At 37.1% G+C, this 18,125-nt stretch overlaps 1 long non-coding RNA gene across 1 annotated transcript in view; it reads left to right on the top strand.

Annotated features, from left to right (window-relative positions):
• Positions 1 to 18,125, top strand: part of LOC116160347 — a 180,265-nt gene that overhangs the window by 115,088 nt on the left and 47,052 nt on the right. The window contains exon 3 of the long non-coding RNA XR_004143189.1: positions 9,072 to 9,123. This is a non-coding gene — a long non-coding RNA (uncharacterized LOC116160347). The remainder of the gene's footprint in view (positions 1 to 9,071; positions 9,124 to 18,125) is intronic.

Below are 18,125 nucleotides of genomic sequence, written 5' to 3'. Positions count from 1 at the left end.
TGGCAAGGCGACCTGGTTCTGCAGGTGGAGAGCTTTTTGTTTTGTTGAAGTGCAGTCGAAGCAGAAATTGCGTTGCACTTTGCAGAGTTCGTGGCTCTGCTTTTAAACGTTTGCGGCCAGGGACGCTACGCTTTCATCGGTTGGCCGTTTTGACCAATGAGGGCGCAGCACATTTTAGTTTGCTGCCGGATGTGAAACATTTTCTTGCCCATTCTTTAAGAACGGTAGGGTCCTTGGGAAACGTAAAAACCGAGATTTTATTTACACTCTTTACTTCTTTATTTACACTTTACCGCCACTCATCTAAAAAAATACTTAATTATAACATACAAAAGTGCATATAATTGATGAACTAACCTTTCAATCACGGCTATGAAAACCCACAAAATTCACAAATTAAATATCTTTATATTGCACCAAACAGGTATCTATAGCTAAAATATGTCCTTATGCACTTCAAAATTCAACAAATTTTAAACAAATAAACTATAACTCAAGAAAAATAAGCACCCGCGCGACTACAAACAACGTTGAACGTCAATGTCAGAATTCTCGATGACGTATACATTCCGTCCCTCCCGCTTCCGCCCACATAGTTACCAGGTAACCTTTGAAATAAAATAACCTTGGGTGCAAATGGCCATTAATGACTCAAAAAACTCTCAAACGTGTGTCCCAGGGAGAACGCTCCATAGGGAAACAGAATTAATGTAATTTTTCGCGAAGGATCCAGGAGCCCTCTGGAAGTAAGCGTTCAACATACGTATTGTGCTTGCCTGATACTAGAAAGGGACAGGAATAGTACGTTACACGTTAGTTTCAAGGGCCTCGTGGATCCTTCGCGAAAAGTACATTGCCGTTTCCCTATGACGCGTTCTACCTGGGACAGACTGTATATGTATAGTGCAGTTTTTATAACGATTAATTAATATCACAGATTTAAACACAAAATCTGAGTTAATATTAATACTGTAAAGAAAAGTAGAACCTGACCCATATATACAACATGTGCATCAGGCCGTGTAAGTTGTAAAATGTAATTCTTATCCTTATGTGCTGATTGAATTGAATAAGGAGCTTTGTGTTTAGTGTCTTTAGATAATAAATGAATTATTAGTAACAAACACAAAAAAAAATAAAAAAGTGCGAAGACATCAAACGGTGAAGAGCGCTTTTGGTCTGAGCTAGGAAGCTTTTCTGTCAAGAATTTGGCACATTTTTTTTTCAAATGAAATTATTCACTTGAGAGATCTCACGAACCATCCGTTTTATTGGTAATACATTTTGCCCAATCGCATTTTGATATTAAAAAGTGTCCCGAGTTGGGTGCATTATCTTGCATTGTACAAGACTGCATGGTACTGCATAATCTTTATTAGTGAGGAACCCCTCCGTAATAACGGACATCATCATTCCCGTCATAGGCAGGCACATATGAATATATACGCAAACCGAAATTATCTCGAACCTGCAAAAAGAAATGATAACAAAGAACAATTTTAACTTTGCTTTAATAAATTAAAAGAAAAGGCATAATTAATTTTCCCTTGCTGTACCTAATTAAAGCAAGTCCTAAGAGCCAATACCTCAGAAAGCTAAGTTTTTTTGCATCTCATCCAAGAGCGGCATCATGTATTTAATAAAATGTGACACGCAAAGTACGTCCCTACGTCAAATATAAGCATAAAGTATAGTTGCCTACCTCTTTTACCTGCTATTCAGAGTGGGAGTTGCAGATAGAGAAGCAGTTGTCGGTCCCAAGGGAAGAGGAACAACTTAAAATCCACCTGCGACCTGTCCCTTGTCGCTATTTCACCAATAAGGACAACTGTGTCTTTATTAAATACCATTTTCTTAGCCGTTTTGCGGTTCCCCTTATTCTTAAACACGAGTGAATTGTTTCAAAGCTCGTCTTTAGAGAGTCCGGGGATTTCTTAATGCCCGAGACGCTCTTTTCAGCGTATTTATGAATCATAAACACGCGATAAAGAAATGTCTCTAGAATTTCGTATTTCTTCTTCATTATTTGTACATTTTAGGAACATTACGACTATATGTGTATCTAACTTAATAAATAAAGTTTTAAGGGGAAACATCACAAACGTAGGTAAGTTAAGAATAACGAACTTGATAAAAGTTGGCAAAGAATGTATGTCGGGGATGGAGAAGCTTTGTAGTGATCTATGAGGGCTTGCACACAACAGAGGTAGATAAATGAAGATCGTGGAAAAGGTTAACAGTCGTGTCAAAGGAAATCATGGACAAATTACGCTAATAGCCCACCGTGCGTTTTATTGTAATTTTCCCTCTGTAAATTTATCGACCCACTTTTGTGAATCGTGTGGTCTATTATCCTTTGTTCAGGATAACCATTTCGTCAGATAGATACGAAAGGGTCATAGACTGTATCTGCTTAGAGAGACACGCGAATGTTGTTCGTTCACTTAACTAATTGCTCATGGGACATGAAACTCGCACATTTTGATTATCAGTCATCGCAAATCCCTTTGTTATTTCATTCAAATTTAAGAGCCATTACTTTTTTTATAAGCCCAACGCGAAATTAAATAAACTCAAAATTCGTTTAGCTAGTTGCAGTTTTCGTCCTATCCGAACCATTGAACTGTTTAACGAGACGAAATTGAAAAAAGTAATCACTAACGGTTAACGAGATTTGTGCGAAATTAACTGCGAATATTTTTAGCCCATGAAATTAACTAATTTTCTAGAAAACGGATAAAAGGATTAGATTACGTGTTAGCCGCCTTAATATCCCTTAAAACTTTTTAATAGAAGCCTACTGTTTGCGAATTTAATTAATCTAGCTGAAAAATCTATACAACGCACCCGGCGCGCCGCTGCCAACAAGATAAAGACGACCACTAAGACTTAAAAATCTTTTAACTTCGCTAAAATCAATATCCAACGCTAAGCGATTATTTTACCATAGTTTCATAGTTGCTACACGTACTTCGGCAGAAGCTTCTATAAAAAGCTAATACGATTATATCACGCTTAAAGGGGTAACCACATTTAAAGATTTAATCGACAGCGGCGTACAAAAAAAAACATAATTTTACATTAACGAACCTAAGCCAATCGAACCAAAGAGGTACATGGTATCGGTATTCATGTAAAAAAAACACTTACAAACCTGATTTTTTTTCTGGCCGTGTCAGACAATAAATACAACGTTTACCGCAAGTACAAGTGCGCAAAAACAATTTGTCTAGCTTTAAAATTACAGTCATCACTTTAAGAATGAGTTTGAGTTTTTCACACCCGAAGTTTGAAATTGAGGGGATAATTAACGTGATACCCTACCAACCAGGAATAACATAAATCCCATAAAAAGTTCGCAACACATTACTAAAAATACAGGGTGCCCATTATGTATGGAATATAGTGTAAATAAGACAGCATTCAGTTACTTTTATTTCAGAAAACAAATGAGTAACGAAAAACAATTGATTTTTTAAATGGCAGTGCACCTTTTCATTAGGCTCATTTAATAGAGATTTTTTCTCTTTTCGATGATGTAACAAGATTTTTCAAAAAAATTTATTATAATCACATCAATAACATGAATCTAGATATCCTACATCAAAATAAAACAAATGAATGTGTACGTTTGTTACCATTTTATTGCAAATTTCATTTTATCTTCAAGGTTTAATAAGAAACGTACTACGTTACGTTGTTTTATTTTGATGTAGGATTATCTAGATTAATGATATTGATGTGATTATAATACGAAAAATTTTCTTGTATTAGGGTACTAACATGTTACATCATCGAAAAGAGAAAAAAATTTCTATCAAATGAGCCTAATGAAAAGAGGCACTGCCATTTTAAAAGATTCAATTGTTTTTGTTACCCTTTTGTTTTCTGAAATAAAAACAAGGGAAAAAAAATGTTAAACAACTTTCATATAGAAACATTTTATATGCATACATAATGGGCACCCTGTATATAATTTTAGGCGAGTTGATGCTATACGCTTCAAAAACAGTCGAACGAACGTATGGGTCATGATCACTAAAGTGCGGAACACTAATCCGTCTAGCTTTAAATTTGCCACTTGAAGTCTAATCCATGTGAGTTAAAGCCTCGCATTGATGCTTGGGGTTTGTTAATTTGACACCCCTCGCTCTTACAACTGGACCTTTGCAGTAGGCTTTTTGCGAGTAAGGGGTTAATCATCCTTTTCACAACTGAAATAATCTGAGTTTAACATGGTATCTAATCTGCAAACTTTCTACGAATATCCCTACCTATAGTCTGGGAGATTAGGAAAAAAAAAGTTCGCACTTTTGAGTAAAGCTATGAGAATTGGTACTACATATTATGCTCATTGACCCTTCCTGTTAAAGTTCAGAACCCCCGTTAGGGGAGGAGGGTGACTATGCAAATGTTGATTGCTAATGACTGGACCTTTTTTTTTCAACTCTACTAAGCTCCATAGTTGGGAAAACACGTGTAGGGTTGCCTACCCATTCTAGCGCTAACTAGACGATTTCTATGTTTGTTTGACTATTCAATTCATCTAACATTTGTCACATTTCAACCAGTGAAATGTCTCGATTTCAAATTGCTGCGCCAATGGGAACGAATTATAGTGATAATTGCACGTGTATTTCAGCGATAATTTCACGTGTGGTATTTCAGCGACAATTCAATGCGATTATTCAATGACATTTGTCAAACTTCCACCAGTGAAATGACGCGAAATTTTGTCGTATTAACCGGAACATTCTTCTTAGTTTGTTAATCAATTTCGACAACCGACTTATCACCACATCTTTTAATTTAATCACTCATAACGAATTAGCTTGGAGCACAAAAGTTCGAATAGAATCAATAGCAAAATGAAAAGCAACTTCCATAATTTATTTTGACGTTTATTGTTGTCATGGAAATACATTCGCGTGGGTAATTATGCTTAATTTTTCTTTTGATTCATTGAATAGTCCTCCGAATACCATTCGTAGTCGAAGTATTTGTAGATTATTTTTGAGCTGCTGCTCCACTCATGCTAGTTACGCGTAACTAGCATTCGTGACAGCACCTCAAAAATATTCGACAATACTTCGACTACTTATGGTATTATATATGATAATTAAATCACATAAAGCTTTCATGGCACTCAGAAGTTAATATGAGCCCTCCCAGTGCGGGCTACCTACCCCCACTATTCCCATCCCAGATACCCACATAAAATATAGTTACTCACTTTTTACCGACCTCTTAGTCGTTGATATTATGCTAACTGTACAACCGATTTTTCAAAAAAATGTACTCCCCACTAAAAAGCTCTTGTACACAGTTCGCCAAATTTATGAAGTATATACGGTGGTTAGTGAACCCATCCTATATTTGTTGGGGTGCATGTTTTGGACATCAATTTGCTCGTTGGGAATCCAACTTAACACTCAGTATTTCTTACCGAAAAAATCAAAGCAGTGGTACCTATACCTTGAAGGTGTGCCAGGGGCTTTCAAATTTTTTTGTTTTAAGGGGAGGCGTCCCCAGGAATTATTTCCCGAGATGCCGTTTTTGAAAGTAAAACGTGCATAACTTTTACATAGGATAACCAATTTGTCTCAGATTTTGCATACCTATGCCTCTAGTGGTGCAATGTAAAACTTTTTAAAATGAAAGGGGGGGGGGGGTAACACACGTTCTCTCTTCATGGTATTGTAATGAAAGTTCTATTCAAAAGGGATTAGTTACTACAAGCCTTCTTCCAGGATTCGAGATCAGTGGATGACGGGCGCAAGAGGGGCAAAAATTGGTTTTATCTTTCATGATACTCTAATTAAAGGTCCCAACAAAAGGAACTGTTTTCTACCAACTACCGTCCTTCTCTCGTATCCCTTATTAGAATTGAGAGGGAGGAGGAGGGAGACACTGACTTTATTCTTCATGGTACTGTAATGAAAGGTCTCCATGAAAGAAATTAATTTCTACCAACCCTACTCCTGCTTCACCTGGATCCTTTATATTGATGAGTTATAATTTCTTATACCTCAAGAGCGGGTTGTTGAAGGAGGAGCCACTTCACACAGAATCAAGCTCTTCCTCCACTCAGATGCCACACACAAATTGTAGTAACCGGAAACAAGTAACCTAATTGCCTTATATGGACGAAATGAGACGGCAGGTACCATCAACGATGTACGCTTCCTTACTATTGCCAAGGCAGCAGCCAACGACAAAGTGAATTTGGTCCGTTTGCTCCCAACCACAGGTGCTCCGTCCTATCATCACTATGCACATACCACCAGGTGCAAAAGTCGTTTGGCGTGGAGAAGAGGCCACCAGCTGGGGTTGGGAGTTGACCTCGGCTGGACCCACCCCCATTAATAGTCTGCTATCAATGGTTTAGTCACAATTTCGGTCTAAGGAAGTTGTAAAACTAAAATTTAAAAGAAAGATAGGTAATTACATTAAAACATATAGCATAACCTAAAAAGAAACGGGTTAACAGAAACGAATCCTATGTAAATAACTTTACCGAAAGAGGATACAGCCATTCTCCATTCGCGTAAAGACACTTAGATAATTAATTAAAATAATTTTAGTGTGATAACTGTGGAATTTTCCGCTACATCTTTCGCAAAAATTAGAGCATGTTTTTCAAGACAAAAGCAAAATTAATCTTTTCTCAATCCCAATGGTACCAACTACTCCTAACACACTAAGAGCGCATTCATTCAGTTACACAAAGGGACAAAGGGACTAATTGATTCATTTTTAGTCATTTGAACTTTCTGCACGTCCTTCTGTTTGTCGCTTGTTGTCTAAATTGGTTTGAAACATTTCATTTAATATTACACCTAACGCCCTTCGGTTGATTGAATATTAGAATGAAGTATTTTTCTTGTAGTGTCTTTTTAGGGCATCGTAATAAGTATAATGTCGTTCCTATGGCAGTTTAATTTTTTTTTGATTGCCAAAAACTAAACTATATCTTCATGTTCGCAATCAGACATCCGGATACAACATTTTCGGCAAAACAAAGTATAATATCTGTAGTTCGAATTCCAAACAAATAACTGTTTAATTTTTAGAGAAATATACTCGTTTTTTATTAATATTTCCGCATCTACATCAACAAGAAGTGATGGGGCTATATCTGATTGTAAATAATTTATAATAATTATTCTTAAAAGTACAATTATTTTACTTTTAAGAATATATGTGATTTGGATTTAACGCCAGGTTCCATACTTAAACACAGAAAACCGAAAGTGACGGTTTGGATGTTAAAAAAGTTAGGCTTTCAATTTGGAGTAGGTATAAAATGGAACCATCAAAACCAAAAACAGACGATATCGAGTTTTTTTTCTCAAACCATGTGTTTTATGTGAAATTGAATGTTTGTTAGGAGGAATTTCGTTTAAAAAAACCTTGTTATTGTTGCAATAGAGAGGAAAAAGCGGAAATGGTACAGGATAACATTGTTAAATTTTGATTTTAACTCTAGTTTTAATAGTTTCCGACATATAGAACAAAAAACAATTTTCAGTAGAAAAAACCGCGCTCGGTCCACAAATTCAAAATTTGAGTCCCAAATAATACAGAAAGTAGATTTTATACCACTGACAAGATTACTGTTGCTATAATTTTGACGGAATTCCTAGTGTTACCTATCCGTATCTGCAGGGTCTTCATTCTACAAAGCTCAATACAATGAAACTTCTAGGTATTATGGGCATTCAAGTATTTCGTCCCTGTAACCAGTTCCAGTTAATCATAAATTAATACCTTTGTGCACTCAATTTCATTAAAATAAAAAAGTTTAATGAAAATTTTCGGCTATGAGCAGATTTCAGCTGACTAAGTACGACATTCAATTAATGAATCGATTATCCCTTCATTAATTTATTGTATAATGAAACAGAATTGTAGGTATATGCACCTGTAATGCTACAAAGACCAGCCACTACGATTATTATGCTATTAATGAGCATGATTATCATATGCGCTAGACATTTAAATCCAACGGGAATAGGAGTGGTCCTAATGTCATTTAATAATACCGGGATTGAATGTTTACACTAACTGTATACTTACTCATTTGAGTAAATTTAATATGCGAAGTAGTAGATACTGAGTGCAGTAAGTAGGACTGTTAGTAAACATACGGGCGCACCCTCAATCGTTATGATGGACATTATTATTTTCGAAGGTGGTTGTTATAGCGTCCTTCAAACAGTTTTACGTAAAGTTGTGCAAACTCTATAAACTCTTGGAAATATTGAAAAGTAGACCTACTTCTATTAATAGAGGGATCGCGAACAAGTTGTTTGCAATCAGAAAGATCCAATTTTCGAGCGCGCCCGACCCTTCAATTAATTGCTGGATGCAATTACAAGACACAATTAACCCTCAGTTTGCAATTACTCAGTCACACCTTGAGCTGCCAACTGAGTATGGAATCTTACATCACAAACTGCGTTTATGGAAATTAAGGATTCTTATTTATTTGATTTCATACTGCTCGTGCTAGTACTTCAAGGCGAGTTACATACACGTTTTTGAATCTTTGTTTAATATCACAAATGGACTACTTTAGGTATGATAAAAGTTAGACATTTTCGTGCAATTGATTGACTTCATTTTTTTCGACAGAGTTTATTTTAATAGCTATTCGTAATGTTTATCCTAAGAGTTATACCATGCGTTTGTCGTAGTTTTAATGAATCCCAACGAAATTGGGTCTCATAATCATTTAGCTGCATATAGTCTTTTATTACTCGTTATTTAGATGGTACAAACTAATACGAACCTCCTAAAGCAAACGATATATTGACCCCGTTACTCTAATAACTAATACAATGCCTACATCTACGTGTAATTTATAGACTACCATTGCTGTTTTGCACGCGTATTATTTACTTATACTTCTCTGTGTTGTTACGCTTATGAATTTTACCACCAATTACTTTAATACGACACCAGCTTTAAGATTAATCAATACTATTACAGTAGGGTGAAATGATTTTATGCTGGAAAATTTTGAGTAGTTTATTGACTAGTTTTGTTAATTACAGCGTTTGTTTCAGGTTTGCGTATGGTGTGTAAAGGACTGCCACCTCATCCAAAAACATTACTAACGTAAGTATACCAAAGGAAAAATTCATAGTGGAAATTTCCAGCAATACACCCTGTACGACCTTTCTTTAGTTCGTTTTTGTGTAAAAAATTGATGCTAAAGTCAAAACTCCGATTATACCCACTGAACTACACTGGAACGCGCATTGGCGGTCTTTGCCATAGAAACGTAGCGCGCTGAGAGAGATAACGCGCTTAAAAGTAACTAATAAAATAACAAGTAAATGGAAAACTTGGTGTTATTAATCCTTCCACAATTCACTCTCACCCCTTTTCCAGAGGTGGGAATTAGCGTGCAGACAATTCGATTACGTTATCTAAGCCGTGTTGCCTAGCCTAGCCAAATTGACCGTTACTTATTCAGCGTGGAGGAGGTAGACGAATTTTCTTAAATAAATGAGAGATAAGCAACGTTTGAGAACCGCAGGTTTGCATGCACCTGCCAAATTCAGAAATTATGTTAAACTTTATTATGCTCAGACTATGAAACACTATTGGGAATTGGGATGTATTGTATCATCACAATTTTAGAATGAACTCTTGCCAACAAATTGTAAGATTAATTCGATCGTTTTATTACTGCTGGAAAATTGGGGAAACACTTTTCCTATCCAAGATGGATCGTGGTCGATAGTAAGTCTTGGCTAACATGTGCATATCTTTGCACGGGAATAAAAAATAATACACTAATTCATAGAACGCTCCGATTTTTAATTTCAAAAGCGTAGAGCATGTAAAAAAAGGCTTGTTTGTACGCGTTCACTCTACCATCCATATTTACTTTAACTGAGAAAATACAAAGTCCCTGTTTGTTATATAATTGTTAAGATTACGCGGCGGTGAATAGTTATTTTACGCTAGTTTTGGTGTTTTCTTTAAAATGGATAAACATCGCTCTCTGGCTTGTGCAGCAATTTAGGACACAGTGCGCTTAATTTAATAGGAACACAACGAATTTGATCTGCATAATACATTTTAAAAGGAGCTTTTGTTATTTTTACATCATAACAAAGTAATATTGATGCCAGGTCAAGCTGAAATATAAATTTAAATATTCATGACGAGAGCGCATATTGTGAAATTATAATTTATACGGTTACGGCGGCGGCAATCAAACTAGTGATAATAAAGTGGTGTCCCTTTGGTTCCACCTACACTAACCTTTAATTGCTGTTTTCATATTATAATATTATTAAAAGCTTTGATATATTTTGTAGTACGGGTCGTTTCAATGCAATTATGTTGAAATAATTCGCCAATTACGTTGCAGCGAAAATTTGACTGCTCTTTTAGCAAATTACCACAGAGGTTTATATAAAACTGCAAATGCTCGAAATGTAAACAGGTACAAGTGATGATGCTTTTCTATGAAATTCAATGTAACAGATTTGATTGAGAAGTCTAATCGAAAGAGTACGAATTGTTTTAGATTCTACGCACCCAAATTAATAAGAAAAAGTGTTTTCCCGAGAAATTTTGGTGTAGTCGATTTTTGTTAAAAAAGGAAGGTTTATACACTGCCTTTTTTTGGCCCGAAAAAAAAATTGTCTCAGATCGACCGGGAAAAAACAGTTTCTTATAGAATGTGGCCTGTAGAATCCATAATTTCAAACAGTTCCAAGATTGGGCTACTAGTTCAAAAGTTACAGCCCTTTGAATTTTATTTTGAAATTGGTTTCTAGTCTATAACTTTTGAAAATGTAACACGTTGACGCAATATAGACAGAGGCATTCGTATAGATTTGTACAATCTAAGTATATGGGTTGAGAAAGCTTTTTTATGTAATTATTTCTTCAATGTTTGGCTTCATTCAAAACAGGCTTACTTACTTACAGACTTACAGTGTTTAGGTCAAAGACGTTGTTCATTGTTGTGGATAGGCAGATGGAAATCTGGACTAGCCCGTAAGAGATATTTGGAAACCCCTAACCTGAGTTTTTCGACCGCGAATTGTTCAGTGAACCCGTCAGCGACTTGTGGAAACCAGGAGCGTTCTAACACAATGTCACCTTAATACAGGAAGCAACAGAAACGTTTTTTTAAAGAACATACGTTGCTGGAGGTAGAGGCGAATACAACAACGTGCAGCAAGAATTACAAGCAAAGATCGTATATAGATTTGCAAGGCGTGCATGAACAATGATTATATTCACGCCATATACATACAATTAAAGATCATCCAAATTTTGGCAAGAGTTGTATTCTGTCGCCGGCGTAATGTAAACGTTTTTTGTCAGCGACTATATACTGGTGAAGCAACTCCTTACAAACGTGGCTTTAGAATACCTTCACAATCTCCACTTCGTCAAACAAAAAAATGTCTAAAAATGCTACTCTCCCCAATGGATACACGTTAAAATGATAAAAAATTGTCCGGGTTGACTTTAAATTTATTCGAGGTTTCTACTTTGCACTTTCTCACACTGAAAAAAAAATACGGGTGTACTCTTTGAAAGGGTAACCTCTTCTCTTCGCTTATAATTCTAATAGAAACGCTTTCTCTTTGCTCGCTTATCCCGAAATATAAAAACCAAGACCCCTTTTCGAACTACGTATGTTGTTATCTCCTTTTATTTCCAGACGTAAGTTCGTTCCTATTCACTATAAAGCGGTATATGTGTAAATTTCCCTATGTTTACCAAAATATGAACTCCAAACCAAAACCGTTTTAATTCTAAAGCGACCGCCCGTTAGAATCGTCAAATAGTAACTATTTAACCTACCACATTTCTCAGCGACTGTAATATACCCGCCAAAAGGAAGAACGTTATTATCGTAAATAGCCTTTAAATTCAGCAATAAAATAACTGTTTCGCTATAAAGATACGAATCCGTACCGAGTGACGGTCCAGAAACCCAACGTACCTAACGCTTTTTCAAACACTACTTACAATTAGCATATTGTTATTAAGTGTGATAACTTTGTTAAGTAAATTATAGAGCGAGTCCCGGAAGAATCACGCCAACAGTTCCCATCTCTTTATAGAAAGAGAACACCCTGGCGCACTTCTACAGAATTGTAATTTTCGTCTGCCTTTCACAGTGACCACAGTCGAAAGTTCAAAAACGCAAACTAGAAATTTTAATTCTTTCCCTGCATTGTATTCTCAATAGAAAATTCACGCGGTTGAAAAAACATGCGCATTCGAAGCCTCGTACTGCCTTGCGTTCTATTTAGTCCTGAAAGGCCATTTCCTATTTGTCCACCACAGAAAAACCATTTCATCCCCGAATAGTGTATTTGTTTTGGAATTTCCACGTGCTCCTCTTCGCGTATAGACCGCAAACGGAACTAATCGTGAGAAACATTGTTTTTCTATATCTCTTCTCTTTTGCTCACTAGGAACTTTCAAACGGGCTACCGAAAAACTTTCTCCCTTCCTTAAGCGTTATACCTACTACCACCGTTTACTTCCGCTTTATTAAGTAAAATATAATTACTTCCGCCATTTAAGCCCGTTTTTCACGCCACCCGGGAGGTGTCCAGCAGAAAGCGCTGGAGGATCCGTAGTCCCCAAATTGACCTCGGTAGGAGCGTAGGTCTTGTGTATCTACGACAATCCATTCCGAGTGTTAGGGACCTCACCCGGCGGCGACTGCGACTAGTTACCCCTCAAACGGGTGTTCCGGTCGAGACCTACATCTCTCCGAAGTCACAATACGTCTGAGAGGCGACGTCACGGCTTGAGGGAGGAGGCTCCTCCTCTCCCTATAACGCGTCCGTTTGTCACTCCGAACCGACGCACTAACGGTGACATCGCAGGTCTGGGATAGAGGGGAGCTCCCCCCCCCCTCCCTCACCTCTGGTGGACATCAAGAAGAACTGTATTCCCCCAACCACCGCATACCGACAAATCAACCCCTAAGAGGACAACGCCCAATCACGATACACTTACAACGGTATGCTCTTGCGCATCTAGCGTGACGTCACGTGCGAACAAAACCACAGAATATAGAGCAAAATTACGCTTCTTAGATCGACAAATCACACTGATTTTGTGTAGAGATCGTCGCGGCGGGTATTTCTGGGATTTGGTGATCGTATGAAATAAACTCGAATCAAAAATATTGGCCCTAAACATGAAGTGCGGCTTTTTCAGTAAATATTATGTAATTAATGCTTTATTAAAAGATCGAATTTCTCTTCCGTTTCCCTTTTATTTTGATTTTCATTTTACGTGGTAGTTTTAAAGTAGGTAAAGCATCAGGTTTTCAAATGTCCGCTGTTTTTAAAAGTAGGTTTAATTAAGAAATCGTTCCCTTAGCGGTGCTTCAAAACGGCTGGCTTCAACATGTTCAGAGCAAATACAGGCTATAGAATTAAACAGCAATGGAAAGACTTAAATACACCACTTAATATTAATGTAACACCATTTTTCAAGTTAATTTTGTCCTTACGACGACTTGCAACAATCCATTTTTGAGAAAAGTTTTCAATTTTCCGAAATCGAAAGTATTTTATTTCCGTTCCTTTTGTTTTTCTATTAGAATTGCCCCATTGAGCCACTACAGAACCTGGCATTTTGGAAATTTCACTAATGATTAATTAGCTATCAACAAATTAACGGTAAACCTCGTAGATACAAGATACAACTTATAAGTTGCAAAACTGTCACGCGTGACATGTGTACTACTAGATCGGTCCTGGCGTAAACATTTGAATTTTGGCGCCACATGTTCGCAGGTGACGTAATGCGCAGTAGAAAACGCGTTTGAGAAAAATAATGAGCATACCGTGTGTAAGTGTATCGTGCGCCCAATGGAAGGACAACCTGCAAGCCAGCAGAGGTTGGGCTGTTCCTTCCCCTTGTCGCGAAACAAATGCTACTCATTTAAGGTATGACTTCATCCTCGGAGATGCCGCACAGCATCTTACTACACACGCTATTACATGTGTTGGGTTCCGCTTTGTAGTGATACTTCTCCAGACCTCCAGCGTTCGTCTCCGACTAACGAAGTTTGACACAGGGATCGCATCGGTTACTAACGTACGCACTCGGTTGTTCGACTTAGTTTTACGGGGCCGGTGCGCGTGGTCAACTCCTCCTTTGGTCTTTAGCGATGGTCCCCCTACTGTCTGCCTGCCCGACGCCAACCGAGGCTCCTCGCTACGCAAACTTCCAGGATGGGGTAGCCGCATTCAGCAGTTTGCACGTCGCGGGGTAGGAGCGCGCGTACCTGATTTGACCCACCACTCTGTCAGGGGGTCATTGACCGGTTCGACGGTTCGGGTACGAAGACCCTCCTTCCAGAATGATACTGACATCGATGGCCTTTGAACTGAGAATCGGCAATCGCCAGTTTTATGGTTAAACCCTTGGAAGTACGAGTTTACCTGCGCTCTCTGAAGAGAGTTATACTTACTCCTGCCGTTTACCAGCGCTTCCCTTAAGGCAGCCCATCACGTACACACTTTGGTTCGAGCTTTGCCTGTACAAACATTGTCTAACACGAATTCGTGCAAATTTCAAACGTGAGGGGAACGAACGAGAAACACTTTTTGGAACTTTGATCGTGTTGATGTTTTCGAATCTGTTGGAAAACTGAGCGCGGCAGGAACCTGTGCGTCCTTAAAGTTGCAACATGTAGTCCAATTACGAATAAGGGGTTCGAAATAAGACACAATAAACGAGGGTTGTCCAGAAAGTAGCATACGTTTTGAAATAAAAAATTTTAAACTGGCATTGTATGTTAAAAAATAATGTCAAATTTCAGTTGCGTCATTCTTAAGTGATTTTTATAGGCATCAATGTCACCTGTTGCCAATCCTATTAACAGTTTTACTAAAGCACCTTCATATCTGGGTGTTAAGATCCAGGGTTTGACCCACCCACGAGGAGGTTTTCTGTGTTTCCCATTTTTTATGATGTTTTTTAAATGTTCACAAATAATACGAACGCCTTCATGCACAATTTTTCCATTTGCAGTCATTTTTTAAAGCGACACATTCTAGACAGAATAGTCAATGAACAAATTTTCCATTTAATTCCATGTTCAATGACAGATTCAATGATATTGATCAATAAAATATGCTAATAAAACCCCGCCTTTATTTGACATCGAATAATTAATCAAGTTACTGTTTCCATAGCAGACGCTGATTATCCTTTAAAACAAATTCGTGTAGAATTGGTTACCTGTTCTAGCCATCTATTCCAAAGTATACATAGCCCATATGTATACATTTAAGGAAAATTCCCTCTAGGTATGAATGAAAATCGTTTATTAATTTATCTTTTTTCGTGTAGTACATTTTTAAGTACCTTAATTGGCACAGTAACGTATTTAAATTTAAATGATAAAACAATGGTATTAATTAACGGTGTTTGTTAGCAGTAATGGAGTAGAACGAATCACAATTTATAGTCAAATAAATTTCATGTTCCATTAAACTGGGCACATCTGTTATATAAAACATGAGTGAATTCGGTAAATATGAAAATGTAAATATTAAAAACAAGATAATAATTTTGAAACCCCTCGTTTGCTTATTTGCTTCAATTTGAGAAATCTAATATGCATTTTCACTCCGGGCATTTTATCCGGATGTTCATGTTGATGCTGAAGTTTGGCGGTTTACGCTGTACAGGTATTTCTCTCTCTCCCAAACTTCGGTCGATTACTTGAAATTTTCCCGAGTTTCGCTGCCTTTACAACGTTGCTTTGCCGTAAAATCATTTGTTATTGCCCTTAACGTAATATTATAATGTTCGATTAATTTTCGTAAACCTTTACGCCCTAAGGGTCTTTCTAACTTGGGCTTAAGCATATTCATATATTATGAAACACAAATATTGTAATTTAACGCAACCGCTAGTTTACAAAACTTAGGTCACCCAATTAATCTTTCAGGAATTAGGGTTGTTTAATGGTCTTGTGTCAATCGGGATAAACTGATTTTTTCACCGGTAGGTATCATCCTTACTTTTTCAACCCAATGCATCTCGCACTTCTCAAATGGGAGGCTTTAATTTCGCCATTGATGTCCTTTCAAACACTCTTAATTAAACAAAATTAGGGTAGGTGTGTCAGAATTGGGAATTCATTTGAATAATGAAGTGGTCCCATTATGTGTAGCTCGCATGAATCAATCTGAACACGATATTCATTATGTGGATCTCTGGAGTGGAAACTGTTCTACTTTTAAGAAATTCACCTGCAATAAATCATAGGCAACAGATTTTTTTGTTATTAACTTGCATAGACTGATTCTGTATTTATGTATATTTCAAAATATGTTTAATGTCAAATCTTTAAGTCTTAGAAGCAACTACTTTAGAATCTAAAAGTTAATGATAATAATGCACTGGCTTTGTATCAGTCACAGTGGAAATTGTTATGTTGTAATTTTGATTTAAAAAAAAACAAAAAATTGCAAAAACAAGCCCATTTTGATACCTAGCTAGGTGGAAGTTTACTGGAAGGTTTACCTTAACTTTAGCATTCGCCCCCCCCCCCCCCGTCGAGTTACACAGTGTGACGGTTTTTTTGAAACGGTATATGTTGCTATTTGGTTAAGAAGTAAGTAGTTTTTTTTGGGATTTCTTGGCGCTTGTTTTTCACTCCGTGATTTCACCTTTCATCGCACTGTTCACAGTTAAATTGTTATCACCGCTGATCCCCTTCTATGTATGCTTTCTCCTTGTCCTACAATTCAAAGTTGGGAATCTTTGAAGTTTAAGTGTTTGGTTACCTCAGATTGATGCTTTTTCACAATTCCCCAGGAAAGTCAAAGTCTTTTCGCTGCAACTTTTGGAGAAAGATTGACTTGTGGTTAGCTGAATTCTGATCACTTGAGGATTACTTAAGAATAAGGCGCCGATTTACGCCTCGATTTACGCTGTAATTATTAGTTGGCAATTGGTTGTGCTATTATTGGATCAGCGTTAATTTTCGCACTTTGGCGGATTATGCGACCTTTTTTTAATTAAATTAATATTCCTTCAAAATGACGTCTAGTAGTGAAGTGAACCACCTTTTTTCAACAACTCTTACTGGTAGCGGTGTTAGGCCGTTTATCGTAATCCCACGCGTTTGGTTTTTTTCTGCAAACTTTTTCATAATCTCATCCTGATTTCGCAGTTTGGAGCACGCACAATTAATTAAAATAAAATTATTTACGCTGAACGATCGACAGGTTGGAGCCAAGGCTTCCGGAACTCACTACGAGGTCACTGCGTATCTCGAATTCGATGATGTATAGGAAAAAAATAATCGCTAACTTTGTACATTACCCACAAACTTCTAAAACTTAACAAGGACGACAATTTTTTTGCCACTGTGGATACTCTCTCCTACCACACTCATAAACACTGCTTTACCCTAAATAAATTAAAATGAATCAACTCCTATAAAGCTCCTGTTACATCCTGACTTTAACTCGCTCCATCGTTCCTAGCCTTCATCCAGAATTATTATGGGGATTTCTGGAATTAACAACCCTCACTTCTTTCATGTTACTGTCTGTTCATATGTTCTGTCCACCCCTTCATATTATACAAGGGTTGGTTTAAATTATGATAATGACGTCACAGAACCCCTTCATATTATACAAGGGTTGGTTTAAATTATGATAATGACGTCACAGAAACAAATTGTTGGTTTGCATGTTGAATAACTGCTATTGTATCAATTACTACAGTACTTGAATATCATAGCAGAGAAAATGATAGAAGAGTCGTAATTTATTCGTCAGCCATTTTGGAGCCCACTGACAATCCAAAAGTGTGCACAAAAACTGTTTAAGTTGTAAGGTCTGATCTTTAAAAATTTTATTCAAAGAAGCCACCACCACCAAAGGAAAAAGAGACTCGAGCTGGAAGTCGTATCGCCGAGAACCGTATCATCCCAAAACCGAGATGCGTTCCTGCTTAAAGCAGTCCCACAATTTTAAGGTAGTTTAAGGTAGTTTTTAGCGCATTTTTTAAAAATTAAAATTAAAAAAATGCGCTAAAAACTACCTTAAACTACCTTAAAATTGGGGGACTGCTTTAAGCAGGAACGC

Source organism: Photinus pyralis, unplaced genomic scaffold, assembly GCF_008802855.1.
Source record: "Photinus pyralis isolate 1611_PpyrPB1 unplaced genomic scaffold, Ppyr1.3 Ppyr1.4_LG1, whole genome shotgun sequence".
NCBI classification, from domain to species: domain Eukaryota; kingdom Metazoa; phylum Arthropoda; class Insecta; order Coleoptera; family Lampyridae; genus Photinus; species Photinus pyralis.
Note: the sequence above shows the minus strand (reverse complement) of the source record. Positions and strands in the feature narration are given on the sequence as shown.